At 48.8% G+C, this 17,544-nt stretch overlaps 1 pseudogene across 1 annotated transcript in view; it reads left to right on the top strand.

The window, feature by feature from the left end:
• Positions 1-17,544, top strand: part of LOC147096734 (TNF receptor-associated factor 3-like) — a 46,825-nt pseudogene that overhangs the window by 15,735 nt on the left and 13,546 nt on the right. The window contains exons 4-6 of the transcript XR_015074542.1: positions 3,458-3,622; positions 8,407-8,484; positions 14,950-15,024. The product of XR_015074542.1 is annotated as a TNF receptor-associated factor 3-like (transcript). The remainder of the gene's footprint in view (positions 1-3,457; positions 3,623-8,406; positions 8,485-14,949; positions 15,025-17,544) is intronic.

Genomic DNA, 17,544 nt, shown 5'->3' with positions numbered 1-17,544 from the left:
GTCTCTGGGAGTGTGTCAGTATTTACAGGGGGTCTCTGGGAGTGTGTCAGTATTTACAGGGGGTCTCTGGGAGTGTGTCAGTATTTACAGGGGGTCTCTGGGAGTGTGTCAGTATTTACAGGGGTCTCTGGGAGTGTGTCAGTATTTACAGGGGGTCTCTGGGAGTGAGTCAGTATTTACAGGGGGTCTCTGGGAGTGAGTCAGTATTTACAGGGGGTCTCTGGGAGTGAGTCAGTATTTACAGGGGGTCTCTGGGAGTGTGTCAGTATTTACAGGGGGTCTCCGGGAGTGTGTCAGTATTTACAGGGGGTCTCTGGGAGTGTGTCTGTATTTACAGGGGGTCTCTGGGAGTGAGTCAGTATTTACAGGGGGTCTCTGGGAGTGTGTCAGTATTTACAGGGGGTCTCTGGGAGTGTGTCAGTATTTACAGGGGTCTCTGGGAGTGTGTCAGTATTTACAGGGGGTCTCTGGGAGTGTGTCTGTATTTACAGGGGGTCTCTGGGAGTGAGTCAGTATTTACAGGGGGTCTCTGGGAGTGTGTCAGTATTTACAGGGGGTCTCCGGGAGTGTGTCAGTATTTACAGTGGGTCTCTGGGAGTGAGTCAGTATTTACAGGGGGTCTCTGGGAGTGAGTCAGTATTTACAGGGGGTCTCCGGGAGTGTGTCAGTATTTACAGGGGGTCTCTGGGAGTGAGTCAGTATTTACAGGGGGTCTCCGGGAGTGTGTCAGTATTTACAGGGGGTCTCTGGGAGTGTGTCAGTATTTACAGGGGGTCTCTGGGAGTGTGTCAGTATTTACAGGGGGTCTCCGGGAGTGTGTCAATATTTACAGAGGGTCTCTGGGAGTGTGTCAGTATTTGCAGAGCTTCCCCACACAATGAAGCACTAATTGAAGAACCTCTCCCTCTCTTTCCTGTCTGTCTGTATCTCTTTCTAACACTTTCTCTAACGCACTTTCTCTCTAACACACTTTTTCGAACACTCTCAATCTCAAACGCCTTCATGCACACTGTTTCTCTCTCTCTCTCTCACACACACGGGTACTCGCCAAGACTTTTACTGGAGTTGTTGTTGTCTGACCATCTTTCTCTCTCACAAACCCTCTTTCTAACACATTCTCTCTCACAAACCCTCTCTCTAACACATTCTCTCGAGCACATCCTTTATGCACTGTGCCTTTTTCACAGCTTGCAGAGGCATCTTTGCAGAGAGCACTGGGGTATTTCTGTAACACACCTATTGCAAGGTAAAAGATATTGCAGAAAAACTCTTTTTGGAAACCTATGTCATTAAATTTTATTGCATTGCGTCGGCCTGACTCGAGGGTTAAAAGTTAAATGAACAACTGTTCCCGTCAAATAATAAATGATGTTTCTGCCATTGTCCTGAAAGTTTTTGAATTAATTAAAACTGATTAAATTGCCTTGTAATTTCCTATTAGCCATTTGTCTTGTGTCTGGGTCAGTTCCATGCATTGGATTTGGTTTCCTTGAGATTGGTTGGGTTTGGGTCAGTTTGGTCAGGTTTGGGTCAGTTTGGTCGGGTTTGGGTCAGTTTGGTCGGGTTTGGGTCAGTTTGGTCGGGTTTGGGTCAGTTTAATTGGGTTTGGGTCAGTTTGGTCGGGTTTGGGTCAGATTGGTTGGGTTTGGGTCAGTTTGGTCGGGTTTGGGTCAGTTTGGTCGGGTTTGGGTCAGATTGGTTGGGTTTGGGACAGTTTGGTCGGGTTTGGGTCAGTTTGGTCGGGTTTGGGTCAGTTTGGTCGGGTTTGGGTCAGTTTGGTCGGGTCTGGGTCAGTTTGATTGGGTTTGGGTCAGTTTGGTCGGGTTTGGGTCAGTTTAGTTGGGTTTGGGTCAGTTTCATTGGGTCTGGGTCAGATTGGTTGGGTTTGGGTCAGTTTGGTCGGGTTTGGGTCAGTTTGGTCGGGTTTGGGTCAGTTTGGTCGGGTTTGGGTCAACTTGGTCGGGTTTGGGTCAGTTTGGTCGGGTTTGGGTCGATTTGGTCGGGTTTGGGTCAGTTTGGTTGGGTTTGGGTCAGTTTGGTTGGGTTTGGGTCAGTTTGGTCGGGTTTGGGTCAGTTTGGTCAGGTTTGGGTCTGGGTCAGTTTGGTCGGGTTTGGGTCAGTTTGGTCAGGTTTGGGTCTGGGTCAGTTTGGTCGGGTTTGGGTCAGTTTGGTTGGGTCTGGGTCAGTTTGGTCGGGTTTGGGTCAGTTTGGTTGGGTTTGGGTCAGTTTTGTCAGGTTTGGGTCAGATTGGTTGGGTCTGGGTCAGTTTTGTCAGGTTTGGGTCAGTTTGGTTGGGTTTGGGTCAGTTTGGTCAGGTTTGGGTCTGGGTCAGTTTGGTCCGGTTTGGGTCAGTTTGGTCAGGTTTGGGTCTGGGTCAGTTTGGTCGGGTTTGGGTCAGTTTGGTTGGGTCTGGGTCAGTTTGGTCGGGTTTGGGTCAGTTTGGTTGGGTTTGGGTCAGTTTTGTCAGGTTTGGGTCAGATTGGTTGGGTCTGGGTCAGTTTTGTCAGGTTTGGGTCAGTTTGGTTGGGTTTGGGTCAGTTTGGTCGGGTTTGGGTCAGTTTGGTTGGGTTTGGGTCAGTTTTGTCAGGTTTGGGTCAGATTGGTTGGGTTTGGGTCAGTTTGGTCGGGTTTGGGTCAGTTTAGTTGGGTTTGGGTCAGTTTGGTCGGGTTTGGGTCAGTTTGGTCGGGTTTGGGTCAGCTTAGTTGGGTTTGGGTCAGTTTGGTTGGGTTTGGGTCAGTTTTGTCAGGTTTGGGTCAGATTGGTTGGGTTTGGGTCAGTTTGGTTGGGTTTGGGTCAGTTTTGTCAGGGTTGGGTCAGATTGGTCGGGTTTGGGTCAGTTTAGTTTGGTTTGGGTCAGTTTGGTTGGGTTTAGGTCAGTTTTGTCAGGTTTGGGTCAGATTGGTCGGGTTTGGGTCAGTTTAGTTTGGTTTGGGTCAGTTTAGTTGGGTTTGGGTCAGTTTGGTTGTGTTTAGATCAATTTTATCAGGTTTGGGTCAGATTGGTTGGGTTTGGGTCAGTTTGATCGGGTTTGGGTCAGTTTAGTTGGGTTTGGGTCAGTTTGGTCGGGTTTGGGTCAGTTTGGTTGGGTTTGGGTCAGTTTGGTCGGGTTTGGGTCGGATTGGTTGGGTTTGGGTCAGTTTGGTTGGGTTTGGGTCAGTTTGGTCGGGTTTGGGTCAGTTTGGTCGGGTTTGGGTCAGATTGGTTGGGTTTGGATCAGTTTGGTCGGGTTTGGGTCAGATTGGTCGGGTTTGGGTCAGATTGGTTGGGTTTGGGTCAGTTAGGTCGGGTTTGGGTCAGTTCGGTCGGGTTTGGGTCAGATTGGTCGGGTTTGGGTCAGTTTGGTCGGGTTTGGGTCAGTTTGGTCGGGTTTGGGTCTGGGTCAGATTGGTTGGGTTGAAAGTGAACGCTCCCCATTATTGGGTGCTCACTGCATCTTTTGCTTTGCTTTCCTTCCAGGCCCATTTGAACACTTGTCCCTTCCAGCAAGTCCAGTGCTCACACGCTAGTTGTTCTGAGCTTGTTCTGCGGCGAGACCTGACTGACCATTTAATCTGCAAGTGTAAACACCGAGAAGTGAAGTGTAAATATTGCCAAAAAGAGACAACCTTCGCTGACCTGAAGGTACAGAGCTACACTGTCAACATCCAGTCTTCTGAAACAATAACCTTCCTGATTAATAATTCTAATGTCAATTCACTTCTGATTTTAAGCACTCCATTTATGATATCACCACACAACACCAGAGTGGATTTAGGATTTTAGTGTCGGCCGTGGCTCAGTGGGCAGCATCTGAGTCAGAAGGTCGTGGGTTCAAGTCCCACTCCAGAGACTTGAGCTCATAATTTAGGCTGACACTCCCAGTGCAGTGTTGAGGGAGTGCCGCACTGTTGGAGGTGCCGTCTTTCGGATGAGACGTTAAACCGAGGCCCCGTCTGCTCTCTCAGGTGGACGTAAAAGATCCCACAGCCACTATTTTGAAGAAGAGCAGGGGGGAGTTCTCCCCGGTGTCCTGGGGCCAATATTCATCCCTCAACCAACATCACTAAAAACAGATGATCTTGTCATTATCACATTGCTGTTTGTGGGAGCTTGCTGTGCACGATTTGACTGCCGCATTTCCTACATTACAACAGCGACTACACTTCAAAAGTACTTCACTGGCTGTAAAGCACTTAGGGACATCCTGCGGTCGTGATAGGCACTATATAAATGTGCTTTCTTACTTTTTTCTGTTCCAATGGTTCAGCACCGCACTGGAGTGTCAGCCCAGATTTTTGTGCTCAAGTCTCTGGAGTGGGGGCTTGAACCCACAACCTTCTGACTCAGCGGTGAGAGAGAGCGACCCACTGAGCCACAGCTATATTTGAGTGCATATTCTCTTACATTACAGCCTGTAGTATATATTGTCTGACTGGGGCGAAGGACACTAGTTACCCATTCACATTGAGCTGCGCTGTAATGACGACAATGCATTATGAGACGAATGATATACAAGATATAAGGACACCAAAAAAGCCCATTTTAGTTTGCCTAATTAATTAATGATAATCTTTTCAGTTCCCACCATTGGCTTAGCAGATAAAGACTGCACTTGGTGGGGTACCAAGACACGCAGACTAGGAAGTTCTCAAGTTTGATTGCTGGTTCTGTGCTGAGTGGATTATCCTCATTTAGTGTTAACAGTAGGGCATTACAGTTAGACTTAGTACCCTTGTCTAGGGAGGGGAGAATTCAGCCAGTCTTTCCCCTTGGATTTGATACTGTAAGGTTTCAGCATCGGTGGAGAATTCCGCCAACAAGAACCAACACCTTCAGGAGACAAGGGAAGGAAAATTGGGGGGAAAAAGTAACTGGGGATATGCTGGGTACTAGCCTCTCTGTGGTTACAAGCAGCCATAAGAACTGAAGAAATAGGAGCAGGAGGAGGCCATTCGGCCCCTCGAGCCTGCTCCGCCATTCAATAAGATCATGGCTGATCTGATCTTGGCCTCAACTCCACTTCCCTGCCCGCTCCCCATAACCCTCGACTCCCTTATCGTTCAAAAATCTGTCAATCTCCACCTTGAATATATTCAATGACTCCGCCTCCACAGCTCTCTGGGGAAGAGAATTCCAAAGATTCACAACCCTCTGAGTGAAGAAATTCCTCCTCATCCCCGTCTTAAATGGGCAAGCCCTTTATCCTGAAACTATGCCCCCTAGTTCTAGATTCCCCCACGAGGGGAAACAGCCTCTCAGCATCCACCCTGTCAATCCCCCTCGGAGTCTTATATGTTTCAATAAGATCGCCTCTCATTCTTCTCAGCACCAATGAGGATAGGCCCAACCTGCTCAACCTTTCCTCATAAGACAACCCCTCATCTCTAGAATCAACCTCGTGAACCTTCTCTGAACTGCCTCCAATGCAAGTATATCCCTCCTTAAATAAGGGGGCCAAAACTGTAAACAGTTGATCTTGGCTGATCTTCTTCCTCAACTCCACTTTCCCGCCCGATCCCCATATCCCTTTATGCCCTTAGAATCCAAAAATCAATCGATCTCAGCCTTGAATATACTCAACGACTGAGCCTCCACAGCCCTCTGGGGCAGAGAATTCCAAAGATTCACCACCCTCTGAGTGAAGAGGTGGGAGGGTCGCTTGGGCTTTGGGGGGAGCCAGTTAGAACATTGACGCTCTTGAGGGGAGCTGGGTCACAATATTGACAAAATATTTCTTTTAGGAAAAAACAAGCTGTGGAACCCAACAGGTAGGCGTCAGTTCAAGAAGTTCATCTGATCGAGGGGCGTGAGGTGACGTCGTACACCTTGATAACAAGGCAGATGATTTACGGTTATTTGAAACCTGAGATCAGCTTACTTTCATTAATAATAACTCCTACACACTCTCTCAAAAAACATTGCCGTTTGGATGTTAAGATGTTTTTGTCATTAATACTACCCTCATGGGCGAACATAACTTTTTTTAATTATTAGTTCCACGGATGTGGGCATCGCTGGCAAGGCCGGCATTTATTGCCCATCTGTAATTGCCCCTTGAGAAGGTGGTGGTGAGCCGCCTTCTTGAACCGCTGCAGTCCGTGTGGTGAAGGTGCTCCCACAGTGCTGTTAGGGAGGGAGTTCCGGGATTTTGACCCAGCGACGATGAAGGGACGGCCGATTATATTTCCAAGTCAGGATGGTGTGTGTGACTCGAAGGGGAACTTGGAGGTGGTGGTGTTCCCATGCGCCTGCTGCCCTTGTCCTTCTAGGTGGAAGAGGTCGCGGGTTTGTGAGGTGCTGCCGAAGGAGCCTTGGCGAGTTGCTGCAGTGCATCTTGTAGATGGTACACACTGCAGCCACGGTGCGCCGGTGGTGGAGGGAGAGAATGTTTAAGTTAGACTTAGTACCCTTGTCTAGGGAGGGGGAGAATCAGCCAGTCTTTCCCCTTGGATTGGATACTGTAAGGTTGTCAGCGTTGGTGGAGAATTCCGCCAACAAGAACCAACACCTTCAGGAGACAAGGGAAGGGAAATTGGGGAAAAAAGTAACTGGGGATATAGAAACATAGAAGATAGGAGCAGGAGTAGGCCATTCGGCCCCTCAAGCCTGCTCCACCATTCAGCTGACCATCGACCTCAACTCCACTTTCCCTACCGATCCCCATATCCCTTGATTCCCCGAGAGCCCAAAAATTTATCGATCTCAGCCTTGAATATATTCAGACTCAGGGCAGGATTTTCATTGGGCCGTGGAGGCGGGATTATAGGCGTGTGGGGGGTTAAAATCCCGAAATCGGGGGGCACGAACCCATCCCGCCCCCACTCCGCCTCCATGCCCGTTTCCCAGGAGGCGGGTACCCGACCTGTGCTGGGAGCCGCCTCCCCGAGGCGGGAAGGGGATTAGTGCCAATTAACTGCCTGTTAACAGGTAGTTAACAGGCAGCTTTTAGCCTAATCCCTATTTAATGTTGAAGCGTGGGATTCCCGACGGCTCCAAACCACGCCAAGTTAGCGAGGTGGACCGTCGGGGTGAAGGGCTTGGAGGGGTCGAGATGTCCGATGTTCAGGTGAGTGATGGGTGCATGAGTGCAAAGGTAAGTGTGTTTGGTGTGTGTAAAGTGTTTAAATAAGTTTTACATACCTTTACTTACCTTTACAGCCTTCCTTCCTTCAGGTCTCGGGAGTCCTTCATCTCACCGGCACAGAAAGCAGAATGGCCGCCAGCTGTCAAAAACTGCAGCATTCAGTTTTCTGTTCCAGGGAGATCTCTAAATCATCCTGAGAGGAAGGAATTAACTTGGAGTACAGATTGTCAGTGTTTGACAGCTTCAAACAGCTGTCAAACGCTGATATTTCATCTGTCAAAAGGTCTTGACAGATGAAATATCAATCGGTGACGTCACCTGTTGCCGGGTGGCCCTTAATTGGCCTGCTGAGCCCGCTGGGCGGGCTCAACATAGAAGATAGGAGCAGGAGTAGGCCATTCGGCCCCTCGAGCCTGCTCCGCCATTCAATGCGATCATGGCTGATCATCCAAATTCAGTACCCTGTCCCTGCTTTCTCCCCATATCCCTTGATCCCTTTAGCCTTAAGAAATATATCCAACTCCTTCTTGAATATATTTAATGAATTGGCCTTTACTGCCTTCTGTGGTAGAGAATTCCACAGGTTCACCACTCTCTGGGTGCAGAAATTCCTCCTCATCTCTGTCCTAAATGGCTTACCCCTTATCCTTAGACTGTGACCCCTGGTTCTGGACTCCCCCGCCATCGGGAACATCCTTCCTGCATCTAATCTGTCTAGTCCTGTTAGAATTTTATCAGTTTCAATGAGATCCCCTCTCATTCTTCTAAACTCTAGCGAATATAAGCCTAATCGACCCAATCTCTCCTCATACGTCATTCCTGCCATCCCAGGTATCAGCCTGGTGAATCTTCGCTGAACTCCTTCCAAGGCAAGAACATCCTTCCTCAGATAAGGCGACCAAACCTGCACACAATACTCAAGATGTGGTCTCACCAACGCCCTGTACAACTACAGCAAGACATCCTTGTTCCTGTACTCGAACCCTCTCGCTATGAAGGCCAACATACCATTTGTCTTCTTAACCGCAAGGTCAATCAAGTCAAAATCGCGTGGGTTGGCTAGAACTCGATGGAGGCGGGACTACAACCCCGAAAGTTTTAGTCCCGCCTCCTACCCGACTCCTCAATGAAAATCCAGCCCTGACACTTCACAGCCCTCTGGGGTAGAGAATTCCAAAGATTCATCACCCACCGAGTGAAGAAATTTCTCCTCATCTCTTTACCTTTTCTATCTTTGGATTTTTAGTGGTTCAGCACTTTGATCGCTGTTGGTTTTATCAAGTGTAGAATCGGTTGAAGTGAGAGTCCCTTTATTAATGGCTTCATTCAATCTTTGTTTTAGACGCACGAAAGCAGCGAGTGCCCATCTTCGCTGATAACATGCCCGAAAAACTGCGGGGCACGAGTTCACCGAGCTGAGGTAGGAGGGTCGCTTGGGCTTTGGGGGGGCCAGTTAGAACGTTGACGTTCTTGAGGGGAGCTGGGTCACAATATTGACTAAATGGTTTCCTTTTAGCAAGAAAACAAGCTGTGAAACCCAACAGGTAGGCGTCAGTTCAAGAAGTTCATCTGACCGAGGGGCGTGAGGTGACGTCGTACACCTTGATAAAAAGGCAGATGATTTACGGTTATTTGAAACCTGAGATCAGATTACTTTCATTAATAATAACTCCTACACACTCTCTCAAAAAACAGTGCCGTTTGGATGTTAATAAGCTTTTGCCATGAACACTACCCTCATGGGCTTATATAACATTTTTAAAATTATTCGTTCCTGGGATGTGGGCGTCGCTGGCAAGGCCGGCATTTATTGCCCATCCCTTGTTGCCCTTGAGAAGGTGGTGGTGAGCCGCCTTCTTGAACCGCTGCAGTCCGTGTGGTGAAGGTGCTCCCACAGTGCTGTTAGGGAGGGAGTTCCAGTATTTTGACCCAGCGACGATGAAGGGATGGCCGATTATATTTCCAAGTCAGGATGGTGTGTGACTTGGAGGGGAACTTGGAGGTGGTGGTGTTCCCATGCGCCTGCTGCCCTTGTCCTTCTAGGTGGCAGAGGTCGCAGGTTTGGGAGGTGCTGCCGAAGAAGCCTTGGCGAGTTGCTGCAGTGCATCTTGTAGATGGTACACACTGCAGCCACGGTGCGCTGGTGGTGGAGGGAGTGAATGTTTAAGGTGGTGGATGGGGTGCCAATCAAGCGGGCTGCTTTGTCCTGGATGGTGTCGAGCTTCTTGAGTGTTGTTGGAGCTGCACTCATCCAGGCAAGTGGAGAGTATTCCATCACACTCCTGACTTGTGCCTTGTAGATGGTAGAAAGACTTTGGGGAGTCAGGAGGTGAGACACTCAGGGGTAGATTTTCATTCAGCAGTCGGGAAGGAGGCAGGGCTACAACTTTCGGGTTTTAGTCCCGCCTCCATCGACGTCCGGCCAATCCACGCGATTTTCTCTTGATTGACCTTGTTGAGCCCGCCCAGCGGGCTCAGCAGGCCAATTAAGGGCCACCCGGCAACAGGTGACGTCACAGACTGAAATTTCATCTGTCAAGACGTGCTGACAGATGAAATATCAGTGTTTCACAGCTGTTTGAAGCTGTCAAACACTGACAGTCTTACTTCTAACCTGAGTCCTTCTCCACAGACTCAGTTAGAAATCTCACCGGCATTGAAAGCTGAAGGCTGTCACTTTTGACATATCGCGGCCATTCAGCTTTCAGTGCCGGCTGAGTGATGGACTCCCGACGCATAGAGGAAGAAAGGCTGTTAAGGTAAGTACAGGTAATTTAAACTTCTTTACACACTTTAGACACACCAAACACACTTACCTTTGCACTCATGCACCCATCACTCACCTGAACACCGACATCGCGACCCCTCCAAGTCCTTCAACCCGACGGCCCGCCTGCTCTAACCTGGCGTGGTTTGGAGCCGTCGGGAATCCCACACGACACCCCTCAAAATAGGGATTAGGCTAAAAACTACCTGTTAACTACCTGTTAACCGGCAGTTAATTGGCACTAATCCCTTCCTGCCTCGGGTCGGTGGGTCCCAGTGCAGGGCAGGTACCCGCCTCCTCTGAAACTTACATGGAGGCGGGTTTTGGGCGGGATGGTGTCGGGACCCCCGAATTTGGGATTTTAGCCCCCTGCACGCCTAATAGCCTGCCTCACCGCACACTGAAAATCTGGGCCTCAGAATACCCAGCCTCTGACCTGCTCTTGTTGCCACAGTATTTATGTGGCTGGTCCAGTTACATTTCTGGTCAATGGTGAGCCCCAGGATATTGATGGTGGGGGATTCGGCGATGGTAATGCCATTGAATATCAAGGGGCGGTGGTTAGACTCTCGCTTGTTGGAGATTGTCATTGCCTGGCACTTGTGTGGCACGAATGTTACCTGCCACTTATCAGCCCAAGCCTGAACGTCATCCAGGTCTTGTTGCATGCGGGCATGGACTGCTTCATTATCTGAGGAGTTGTGAATGGCCCTGAACATTGTGCAGCATTCAGCGAACATCTCCATTTCTGACCTTAAGATGGAGGGAAGGTCATTGATGAAGCAGCTGAAGCTGGTTGGGCCTAGGACACTGCCCTGAGGAACTCCTGCAGCAATGCCCTGGGGCTGAGATGATTGACCTTCAACCACCACAACCATCTTCCTTTGTGCTCGGTATGACTCCAGCCAGTGGAGCGTTTTCCTCCCGATTCCCATTGACTTCAGTTTTACTAGGGCTCCTTGATGCTACACTTGGTCAAATGCTGCCTTGATGTCAAGGGCAGTCACTCTCACCTCACCTCTGAAATGCAGCTCCTTTGTCCATGTTTGGACTAAGGCTGTAATGAGGTCTGGAGCCAAGTGGTTGTGGCAGAACCCAAACTGAACATCAGTGAGCAGGTTATCGGTGAGCAGGTAATTGGTGAGTAAGTGCCACTTGATAGCACTGTCGACGACACCTTCCATCACTTTGCTGATGATTGAGAGTAGGCTGATGGGGCGGTAATTGGCTGGGTTGGATTTGTCCTGCTTTTTGTGGACCGGACATACCTGGGCAGTTTTCCACATTGTCGGGTAGATGCCAGTGTTGTAGCTGTACTGGAACAGCTTGGCTAGAGGCGTGGCTAGTTCTGCAGCACAAGTCTTCAGCACGACAGCCGGGATGTTGTCGGGGCCCATAACCTTTGCTGTATCCAGTGCGCTCAGCCGTTTCTTGATATCACGTGGACTGGATTGAATTGGCTGAAGACTGGCTCCTGTGGTGTCAATGATAGCATTGCCACCATCACCACTGGTGTCATGGAAGTTCTTTCTGTCTTGCAAGCCAAGTAACCAGGTGATGAGCACGTTGAACGCAAGCTGCTTTCCTGGCCCCCACGAGTTTGTAATGACTGCGCACCTTCACCGTGTCCGCTGTGGCTCAGTGGGCAGCACTCTCGCCTCTGAGTCAGAATGTCGTGGGTTCAAGTCCCACTCCAGGGACTTGAGCACAAAAATCTAGGCTGACACTCCCAGTGCAGTGCTGAGCAAGCGCCGCACTGTCGGAGGTGCCGTCTTTCGGATGAGACATTAAACCGAGGCCCCGTCTGCTCTCTCAGGTGGACGTAAAAGATCCCACGGCCACTATTTCGAAGAAGAGCAGGGGGGGGAGTTCTCCCCGGTGTCCTGGGGCCAATATTTATCCCTCAATCAACAGCACCAAAAACAGATTATCTGGTCATTATCACATTGCTGTTTGTGGGAGCTTGCTGTGCGCAACTTGGCTGCCGCGTTTCCTACATTACAACAGTGACCAATGCTCGGGGGGGGGGGGGGTCCCGCTCACCGACTTTTAAATGGAAAAACCGCGCATGGAAATTTGATTGGACCACACAGTCCATTAAAGGAACCACACGGCCTCCAAAAAAATTAGAGGGAACATTGACAATGACTACACCTCAAGAGTACTTCACTGACTGTGAAGCGCTTTGGGACGTCCTGAGGTGGTGAAAGGCGCTATAGAAATGCAAGTTCTTTCTTTCGTGTGTTATTGCAGCAGGGCGCATATTCCTTCCGAAGACTTACAAAGATTCCTTTTTTACACAGACTTTGACTCAACCTGTCGCTCCGAGCCAAGTAAAAACTGCAAATTTGTGGAAATTCTTACAACTCTTTTTCATTTTTCAGTTTCAATTTTAACTTTGAGCATATCACACGTTATAGTTATTGACATTTCTGCAGGGATTTCCCCCTCGCTCAGAGACTTCAACCGTCTGACTTAAAGGATGTTCTTCAGTGCCTGAGAGACAAACTTATTTTCTTATCACAGCTTTCTTTTTCACGAGGCCGTTTTTTTTTGCTGAATTGCACTGGGTGCTGTGCTTTGAACTTCAGAACAGGAGGAGGCCATTCACCCCCTCGAGCCTGTTCCGCCATTCAACTACGCGCAAATTGGCATAGGGACAAACAGATTAGAGGTTTAAATGCGTGGCTCAAAGAGTGGTGTGGGAGGAAGGGGTTTCGGTTCATGGGGCACTGGCACCAGTACTGGGGAAAGAGGGAGCTGTTCCATTGGGACGGGCTCCACTTAAACCAGGCTGGGACCAGTGCCCTGGTGAATTGAATAACTAGGGCAGTAGACAGGGCTTTAAACTAATGAAGGGGGTGTGGGAGAATTCAGGAAAGAGTAAATTTAAAAGCAGCGAGAGTAATGTCAAAGCTCTAGAGCAGAGTAGAGTTTGGGGTAAAAATAAGCAGAGTGGGTCAGGAAGGGACAGAGAGAGTAACAAAGGTAATAGGGCATCAGTGACTAAAGTGACATCAGGGAAAAATAGAAATAAGTCAAAGCTAAAGGCACGATATCTGAATGTGCGAAGCATTCGCAAAAAAATAGATGAATTAATAGCGCAGACAGAAATGAACAGGTTTGATCTAATAGCCATAATGGAGACGTGGTTGCAAAGTGGCCAAGGTTGGGAACTAAATATTCCAGGATACTTAACTTTTAGAAGAGATAGGCAAAATGGAAAAGGAGGAGGGGAGCCCTGATAATAAAGGATGGGACAAAGACAGGAGAGAGAAAGGATCTTAGCTCCGAAAATCAAGAAGTAGAATCAGTTTGGGTGGAGCTAATGTAACCCCACTATTTAAGAAAGGAGGGAGAGAGAAAACAGGGAACTACGGACCAGTTAGCCTGACATCAGTAGTGGGGAAAATGCTAGAATCTATTATTAAGGACGTGGTAACAGGGCACTTAGAAAATAATACTAGGATTGGGCAGTCAACACGGATTTATGAAAGAGAAATCGTGTTTGACGAATCTGTTAGAGTTTTTTGAGGTTGTAACTAGCAGAATAGATAAGGGGGAACCAGTGAATGTGGTGTATTTGGATTTTCAGAAGGCATTCGATAAGGAGCCACACAAGAGGTTATTAAACAAAATTAGGGCTCATGGGATTGAGGATTGAAAACAGAGAGTAGGAATAAACGGGTCATTTTCGGGTTGGCAGGCTGTAACTAGTGGGGTACTGCAAGGATCAGTGCTTGGGCCTCAGCTATTCACAATCTACAGCAATGATTTGGATGAGGGGACCAAATGTAATATATCCAAGTTTGCTGATGATACAAAGCTAGGTGGGAATGTAAGTTGTGAGGAGGATGCAAGGAGGCTTCAAGGGGATATAGACAGGCTAAGTGAGTGGGCAAGAACATGGCAAATGGAATATAATGTGGAGAAATGTGAAGTTATCCAATTTGGTAGGAAAAATAGAAAAGCAGAGTATTTTTAAATGGTGAGAGATTGGAAAATGTTGGTGTTCAGAGGGACCTGGGTGTCCTTGTACACGAATCACTGAAAGTTAACATGCAGGTACAGCAAGCAATTAGGAAAGCAAATGGTACATTGGTCTTTATTATAAAGAGGATTTGAGTTTAAGAGTAAAGACGTCTTACTGCAATTATATAGGGCCCTGGTGAGACCACACCTGGAGTATTGTGTACAGTTTTGGTCTCCTTACCTAAGGAAGGATATACTTGCCATGGAGGGAGCGCAACGGAGGTTCACCAGACTGGTTCCTGGGATGGGGGGATTGTCCTATGAGGAGAGATTGAGTAGACTAGGCCTATATTCTCTAGAGTTTAGAAGAATGAGAGGTGATCTCATTGAAACATACAAAATTCTTACAGGGCTTGACAGGGTAGATGCTGGGAGGATGTTTCCCCTGGCTGGGGAGTCTAGAACCAGGGGTCACAGTCTCAGAATAAGGGGTCGGCCATTTTGGACTGAGATGAGGAGGAATTTCTTCACTCAGAGGGTGGTGAATCTTTGGAATTCTCTGCCCCAGAGGGCTGTGGAGGCTCAGTCGTTGAGTATATTCAAGACTGAGAGCGATAGATTTTTGAATATTAAGGGACTCAAGGGATATGGGGATCGGGTGCGAGAGTGGAGATGAGGTAGAAGATCAGCCATGATCTTATTGAATGGTGGAGCAGGCTCGAGGGGCCGAAATGGCCGATTCCTGCTCCTATTTCTTATGTTATTATTAGATCATGGCTGATCTGTATCTTAACTCCATTTACCTGCCTTGGTTCTGTAACCTTTAACACCCTTGCCTAACAAAGATCTTTCAATCTCAGTTGTGAAATTTTCAATTGACCCCCCCCCGCGCTCCGCCCCCACCACCCCCCCACCCGCCCCCCCAGCCTCAACAGATTTTTGGGGGGCGAGGGTTCCAGATTTCCACTCCCCTTTGTGTGAAGAAGTGCTTCCTGACGTCACAACCCCTGAACGGCCGAGCTCTATTCTTAAGGTTATACCCCTTTGTTCTGGACTCCCCACAAGGCCCCCAAGATTGTCTGGCATCTTCACCTTGCATGTTTCTCTAAGTTGAGTTAAAGTAAGACGTTCTTCTCAAATTTTCAGCTTAAAGGCCAAATGGCAGAGAGTTCCAAGGTTGAGAGCTGTTGCAGTTTTAGCATCTACAGATGCACTTTCAAGGTGAGTGCACATTGCAGGGTCAAATCATGTCAGCAAGTGAGATTGAGGCTGTGAAGATGTGGAGGGCCACCGATTCATTACAAATTTATGAATGGATTTGGCAGGGTCGGTGTGGAGAGAATGTTTCCACTTGTGGGAGAAAAACTAAAAGCAGGAGCCATAAATACAAGATAGTTACTAATAAATCCAATAGGGAGACAAGGAGAAATCTCTTTACTCAGAGAGTGGTTAGAATACTGTGGCAACAAGAGCAGGTCAGAGGCTGGGTATTCTGCAGCGAGTGTCTCACCTCCTGACTCCCCAAAGCCTTTCCACCATCTACAAGGCACAAGTCAGGAGTGTGATGGAATACTCTCCACTTGCCTGGATGAGTGCAGCTCCAACAACACTCAAGAAGCTCAACACCATCCAGGACAAAGCAGCCCGTTTGATTGGCACCCCATCCACCACCTTAAACATTCACTCCCTCCACCACCGGCGCACCGTGGCTGCAGTGTGTACCATCTACAAGATGCACTGCAGCAACTCGCCAAGGCATCTTCGGCAGCACCTCCCAAAATCCGCGACCTCTTCCACCTAGAAGGACAAGGGCAGCAGGCGCATGGGAACACCACCACCTCCAAGTTCCCCTCCAATCACACACCATCCTGACTTAGAAGTATGTCGGCCGATCCTTCATCGTCGCTGGGTCAAAATCCTGGAACTCCCTCCCTAACAGCACTGTGGGAGCAGCTTCACCACACGGACTGCAGCGGTTCAAGAAGGCGGCTCACCACCACCTTCTCAAGGGGCGAGTAGGGATGGGCAATAAATGCTGGCCTCGCCAGCAACGCCCACATCCCAGGAACTAATCATTTTTTAAAATGTGGAACTCGCTACCACAGGAAGTGGTTGAGGCAAATAGTACAGACGCTTTCAAAAGGAAACTAGACGAGTACATGAGAAAAAGGGAATAGAAAGATATGCTGAAAGGCTGAGATGAGGGAGGTGGAATGGGAGGAGACTCGTGTGGAGTATGAACACCAGCACAGACCAGTTGGGCCTGTTTCTGTGCCATATATTCTGTGTAATTTTACGTAACTCTGCGCTCTTAAAAAAATAACGTGAAGTTTGCACGCTTGAAGAATTTAGGTTGTGAGAAAAGGTGAGGCAAGTTGGGCTTGCCCTGGTTGGAAAGGTTGGAGATGTTGAGGTGGCCTAATTGAAGTGGTCAGCGCTATGGAAGTGGGCTGGCAAAGCAGACCCAGGGCAACCTGCTCACAGTAGGGATTGGGGAAAGGGTGAGGTAGGCAAGGTGAATCATGAAAGAAAAGACTTATGAAAATAATACTGAGCGGCCTGCGGGTGGCGCTGTCTAGGGAGAGTATAAACACTCGGGCACGGGCCCAGCTTGCGCAGGACATTCTTAACAGGAACTAGTGAAGGACACAACTAGACCTCCATGTTGTAAAACAGTGATTAAAGCTTTGTTTAACGCTTAGACCAAGTGCCTAGTAGTTTTCTTACGTCACAAGGGGCACAAGTTTAAAACAAAACTGGGAATTTAGGAGCAAGCCGTCACACAAAGGATAATAGCTTTGAGGAATCTGCTACCAAAACAAATCACTGCAGTGGTCGTTATAAATGGTTCATGGGCCAGGAGTGCAGTATAGTGCCCAGACGAGGGATGAGAGGGCTGTCCTCTGAGAGGAGATTGAGTAGAATGGGCCTATAGGGCTCAAATTTCCAGGGCCGTGGAGGCGGGAATGGAGGCGTGTGGGATGTTAAAGTTACAGAATCGGGTGGTGGGGGCACGAACCCTTCCCGTCCCCAGCCCGCTCCATGCCCGTTTCCCAGGAGGCGGGTACCCGACCTGTGCTGGGAGCCGCCTCCCTGAGGCGGGGGAAGGGGATTAGTGCCAATTAACTGCCTATTAACAGGTAGTTAACATGCAGTTTTTGGCCCTAATCCCTATTTTTAGCCCTGAAGTGTGGGCTTCCCGATGGCTCCAAACCACGCCAAGTTAGCGAGGCGGACCGTCGGGCTGAAGGGCTTGGAGAGTTCAAGATGTCCGGTGTTCAGGTATGTGTGTTTGGTGTGTGTAAAGTGTTAAATAAGTTTTTACTTACCTTTACTTACTAATGCAGGCTTCCTTCCTTCAGGTCTCGGGAGTCCCTCATCTCACTGACACAGAAAGCAGAATGGCCACGAGCTGTCAAAAGTTGCAGCATTCAGCTTTCTGTTCTGGAGAGATTTCTAACTGAGTCTGTGGAGAAGGACTCAAGTTAGAAGTCAGACTGTCAGTGTTTGACAGCTTCACAGAGCTGCCAAACGTTGATATTTCATCTGTCAAAAGCTCTTGACAGATGAAATGTCAATCCCTGACGTCACCTGTAACCGGGGTGGCCCTTAATTGGCCCTGCTAAGCCTGCTGGGCGGGCTCAACAGGTCAATCAAGGGAAAATCGCTGTGGGTTGGCCACAAATCGATGGAGGCGGGACTACAACCCAAAAAGTGGGGAGTCCGCCTCCATCACGTCCG

Source organism: Somniosus microcephalus, chromosome 34, assembly GCF_052327205.1.
Source record: "Somniosus microcephalus isolate GS21.2 chromosome 34, FLI_Smic_1.0, whole genome shotgun sequence".
Classification (NCBI taxonomy): domain Eukaryota; kingdom Metazoa; phylum Chordata; class Chondrichthyes; order Squaliformes; family Somniosidae; genus Somniosus; species Somniosus microcephalus.
Note: the sequence above shows the minus strand (reverse complement) of the source record. Positions and strands in the feature narration are given on the sequence as shown.